This window comes from Chiloscyllium plagiosum, unplaced genomic scaffold, assembly GCF_037043375.1.
Source record: "Chiloscyllium plagiosum isolate Xiang-an unplaced genomic scaffold, Cpla_swu_hap1 HiC_scaffold_38, whole genome shotgun sequence".
Lineage (NCBI taxonomy): Eukaryota > Metazoa > Chordata > Chondrichthyes > Orectolobiformes > Hemiscylliidae > Chiloscyllium > Chiloscyllium plagiosum.
Window position 1 is genome coordinate 87,990,426 of NW_028270176.1, and position 5,842 is coordinate 87,996,267.

The window sequence follows — 5,842 nt, forward strand, 5'->3', positions numbered from 1 at the left end:
ACCGGAAATGACACCACACACCTTAAGAAACCAAGGCCTATAAATAGAAAGACAGGACATACCACCAGTGCGTCACCAGAGACTCTCACTGATGATGTTACCTAGTCATGGTGACGAAACGTCTGAAAACAAACCTTCAAGCTCAGCGAGCGAACTTGCATACTTATAAATGGTTATTTTTCTCTTAACTGTCGAATTTGGGACTTCTCTGTCACTCATGTTTTAACAGAGTACGAGGAGAGGTGAGCTTTTCTGGGTGTGTGGTTTTAATTAACAGAGGAGTTTGACATCGACATCATAACGGTTTGAGGGCTTATCGTATGGGATTTGAACAGATTTGGGGTACTAAAGGTCCCAGAAGATTCCATCACTTGGCAGTTAGTGACCTAGATCCTCAAGTTAAACAGGTGACAAAGTTCATTTAATTTTGTTTCCTTGTGGTTGGTTAAATTAAAAGAAATGGCTTTTCACATTACTAAAGAGGTTCTGAGGTTTGAAGATGATTCCTAAAATTGCCAAAAAAGTGTAGAAAGACAAAGGAAGGGCATAATTTTAGAATTAACATGTAGATTAGGATTGGGTTTCACCAGGGACAAAAGGAAAGCTGTAATAATAATGGAGTTGGTCAAGCACTTTGGTGTATCAGAGAAGCAGGCAACTGCGGTCGAGTTAGAAAAAACTTAAATTGCAAGTGGAGCAACTGGAGTTAGAAAATAAAGGGAGAGACAGAAAGAGAGAGAGAAGATAGAGAAAGAGAAAGAGAGGAAAAGGAAGAGAGGGAGAATTTGAAATTCAGAAGTTTGGAATTAGATAAGAAAGTTAAATTAGCAGAATGAAGATGAAGAGAGAACGTAGGGATGTATACAACTATGTTAATACATTGCCATATTTCTGTGAGAAAAATGCCAAATCTTTTTTTTATTTCATTTGCAAAATTGGCACGGCAGATGGCGTGTCCAGTGAACTTGTGGATAGTGCTAGTTCAGACTAAGATTGTTGGCACAATTTGAGAGGTATGTGCAGTGCTGTCACATGAGGTAGCAAGAGATTATGCAGATGTCTGACAGGCTATTTTGAGTGTTTATGAATTGGTACTAGAAGAATATAGACAGCAGTTCAGAAATATAGAGACAGAACCAGGTCAGACATATATTGAGTTTGGAAGAATTAACCACAGTCTTTTTGATAAATGGGTGCAAGTCTTAAAAATGGACAAGACCTGTGAGGCCCGAACGGAGATTATGCTGCTGGACGTGTTTAAAGAGTCACTTCCAGAGATGGTAAGAATTCATGTGAATGAACAGGAAATTCAAGGAGTTAGAATTGCGGCAGAAATTGCAGGTAAATATGCATTGGTGCATGAGATGAAATTTAGTTTCTGGGAGGATTTTCATCCTGTGAGGGATAGAAATTGGGAGAAGGGGAGATCCTACACTACAAAACATAGAGAAAAGCACACTGGCAATAGTTTACCACTGGTGAATAAAAAGCCCAAAGGGTTTGAAAGGAACTGAAAGGCCTCAGCTGTTCACACTATAACGTAGTGGAACACATAAAAATTACAGTGCCGATGGTTTAAGAAGGGCTATGGGAACAGCCGTTTTCACTGCAGTAAGCTGGGGCACACTGGGCTGGGGGTTTTAGAAGGGCACTGGGAAAAGGTGGTTTCACTGCAGTAAGCTGGGACACACTGTGCTGGAGGTGGAAGGAAGTCACTTTGGGAAAAGATGTGGTAAAAGAGTTTAAGCCAGTGGCATTTGTGAACCTGGAAAAGGAGACCCCAAGTAGAGCCAAGGAGCTGCAGGAGAGTGCACAGCCAAAGCAGGCGAGAGGGTCACCGGGAGAGCGATACGAAAATTTATGTGGGAGTGATAGTGATATGTCGGAGGGGAAGGTGGAGTGGATAAGTGGGAAGGAAGATGGACAGTTAGAACAGTTCAAGAGGACAGTGCTAAGTTAAACGGTTGCATACTGGGATGAGGTTGGGGAGGGGCGATTTGGAAATTGGTGAAGTCAACGTTGATGCTGTATAGTTTGAGGGTTCCAGTACTTCACCCTCCTCTTCAACCTATCACCATCAGACCCCACCTGCATCAACCTTCGCCTTCCAGGCTACCTTCCACCCAGCTCCACCCCCACCCTCCTATTTAATTCTCAGCCCCTTTCCCCTCCTTTACCTCTCATTTTCCTGATGAAGGACTTATGCCTAAAACGTCAACTCTCCTGCCCCTCGGATGCTGCCGGCCTGCTGTGCTTTTCCAAACCCACACTTTTCAACACTGATCTCCAGCATCTCCAGTCCTCACTGTCCCTTGGCCTCTAATAGTAAGAGAAGAAGTATTTTCATTCTTTCTGACATGTTACTCAACTGCGTGATAATTTGTGAAATGGGGATAGAAACTAAACATTCCCTTATGTAACATTAGGTTGGAATTACAAATCAAGGTTGGGGAAGCAACAGTGAGATTGAGTGAGAGAGTGTCAGTTCCAGGAATACAGTTTGTTCTTGGGAATGATTTAGCAGGATCCAAGGTGGGAGAGGCACTCCTTGTGGTGGAGAAGCCAAAGTAAGACCAGGGAACTGGGGAATTAAAAGAAAAATACCCAGAGATTTTTCCAGACTATTTAGTAACAAGATCCCACTGTCATAAGTTACAACAGGAAGGAAAACCGAAAGAAAAAGCCAAAGGAGTTGATGCACGCAAGACTCAGGCTAAAGCATTTCTTGTGGCTGGAATGGACAAGGACATCCATGCCAAATGGTTGGTAAGTTGCAGGCAGTATTAAAACCAGCAGCTTTGTTGTCAATTCGTGTATTCGAAGAAACTTTCACGTGTGTTATGATTAATTCTGTAGCTCCCCTTTCTAAAATAGAAGTGGAAACCAATATCTGCTGATCATAATGGATGTGTCTACCCGATTTCCAGGGATAATTATATTATGGGATGTTAAGGCAAAAAGGGAGGAAGCGGAGTTGGTAGCTGTCTTTACTCGCTGTGGGCTACGCAGTGTGGTTCAGTCAGACCAAGAATCTCATTTTACCGCTCAGCTGTTTAAGACGTGATGGATAGCTTCGGCATACAGCAGTTTAAATCAAGTGCATCCCATACCGAATCCCAGGGAGTCTTGGAAAGTTGGCATGAGATGCTGAAGGAAATATTAACGGCGTACTGTCAGAATTACCCGAATGATTGGAATAAAGGCGTCTCATTATATTGTTTGCCATTGGAGATGCCCCAAATAAATCTACTCACTTCCCTTCCTTTGACTTAACATTCGTACATGAAGTGAGAGATCCTTTGAAATTAATTAAATATAAACTGACAGGACCGAAGTCGAAGATCTCATACTTGGATTATATATTTGAGGTGAGGGAGAAATTAGATGGAGTAGGTGAGTTCGCTAAACAGCACCTGAAGAGGGCAGAGTATAGAGTGATGCAGGTGGCTGATAAAACCTCTGAAACCTTGACGATTTCCCGTGGGAATGATGTATTAGCATTGCCACTAGTGGTAGGAAATCTCTTCAAAGCCAGGTTTAGTGTCCCCTTTCAAATTAAAAAAAATGTTGAGTCAGTTAATCTATCTGATAAAGATACCGGATATGATAAAAAAAAGTTAGAGTATTTCATATGAATGAATAATGCTCCAGCCACATTTAAGACTCAGGAACAGAGCTGTGGCCAGATGAACAAATTGTGCAGTTGATCTGTATGATGTAGTCATCTTTAGCAAGTGATTGAAAGCTCAGATGTTACAGTTGGCAGAGCATGTTGAACGATTACAAGAAGCAAATTTGGTAATAAATTTAAAGAAAACAGAATTCACGAAGGGAGAGGTGACGTTCTTGGGACATTACATTGGACATGGGAGGTTGACCCCATGGAATACAAGGAATTTCCACAACCATCCTCGAAGAAAGAGGTGGTTCGGTTTTTGGAACTGTGGACTCTATCGGACATTTGCTTCAAACTTCAGCAGCATATTGGCACCCCTGAATGATTTACTAGCGAGAACACAGAATTGTGGTAGGCAGCACAATGTAAGGAGGCACTGAGAATTTTAAAGCAAGATTAATCACCACACCAGTTTTAACAGCACCAAATATTTTGAAACCCTTTGATAATTGTGTTTGATGCGATGGATATAGGGGGCTGAAATGTATTGATACAGAAAGATGATGATGGAATTGAATGGCCAATTAGCAACTTGTTGAAAAAACTCAATATCCACCAGAAAAAAATGCAACATCTCCATTATTGAACAAGGAAGAATGGGTTTCATACAAGTTTAAGTTTCGTACTGGCCTGACAATATTTTAATGTTTATATGACAAACAAATTGTCGGAGTTGGTTGTGGACATCGACAAATCTCTCGCACTTTTGGGAATATTTTAAGACCAGAATATGAGACTATTTCATTGGGGTCTTATGTTGCAGACTGTAAACTTACAACATGTACATTCTGTAGGTCGTATAAATGTGATAGCAGATGTGTTATCACGGATTTAAAGGAAAATGTGTAGATAAAATTTGCCTTATTCCAGTGTTATATATGTGTGCAGAATTAACATGAATGGTATAATTGAGATTAATACTTTTGTATTTCATAAAAATAGGATTAAAAATTAAAGGAAAAGAAATGAAGCCATCTTTTCATTCTGATTGTGCATTTTATTTCTGAAGAAGGAAGGTGTTATGAAGCCGAAAGCATGTCTGGTCATTTTAAGACAGAACGGGTTTTGCTGAATAGAAAGTACAGCCACAGATGCCAGCTAAAGGTCAGACTATTCCAAATGTCACCATTAACTGGGAAATGGATACCTGAGTTTTGGTTGCTGTTTTGACAACAATTCAAATACAACCAAAGAGTTTAAATAACGTTTAGCATAGCAGAAGTAAACGGAAATCGATATTATTGTTTGGACAACTGGAAAGTATGAGGTGTATTGTAACATGGCAAGTATATAAACACAGGATTTTGAACACTACAGGGAGAGCCACTGCCATCCAACAGCAGAGTAACTGCTGTAGAGCAGAAGTGCTAATTGGTCATCTCAAACACTCTCTATTAAAGATACATGTTCATGTCAAACCTACTTGCAGTAAAAAAAAATGACCCAAGGACATCAGCAGCTGGAAGAGTGAACACAGCGGGGAAGATAGAGACTGTGTGGTCTTGAGATTGTAATGTTTAATATGTGGGTTGTTGGAACAGCATAATTTTATAGAGTTGGAGTCAGATAGTAAGCAGTTAACAAAAGAGGGGCTAGTATTTGGGAAGAGTTGTTGTTTAGTGTTCACTATTAAAATTAAGAAATATTCTTGTTAATTTTTCTTAATAATGGAAGATCTGTGTCACTCATATTTTAACAGATTACGAGGTGAGGCGAGCTTTTCTGGGTGTTTGGTTTTGATTAACAGAGGGGTTCGAGTCCACCTTGTAAATGTCCATCCATGCTAACCCCATTTCCCTGCTGTTGGCCCATATCCTTCCAGTCCTTTCCTGTCCACATACTTATCCAAATGCTTTTGAAATGTTGTTAATGTAACCCCTTTAACCACATCTGCTGGCAGCTCATCCAGGTACCAACCCTCTGTGTAAAGAAGTGTCCCCTCAGGTTCCCTTTTATTCCTTCCCCTCTAACCTTAAACTGGTCCCCTCTAGCCCTCGATTCTTTAAACCGTGGAAAAAGACTGAGAGCATTCACCCTATCCACACCCCTCATGATCTTATACAGTTCTATAAGGTCCCCCCTCAGCTTCCTACACTGTAAGGAAAAGGTCCTAGCTTGTCCAACCTCTCCCTATATCTCAGACCATTGAGTCCTGGCAACGTCCTT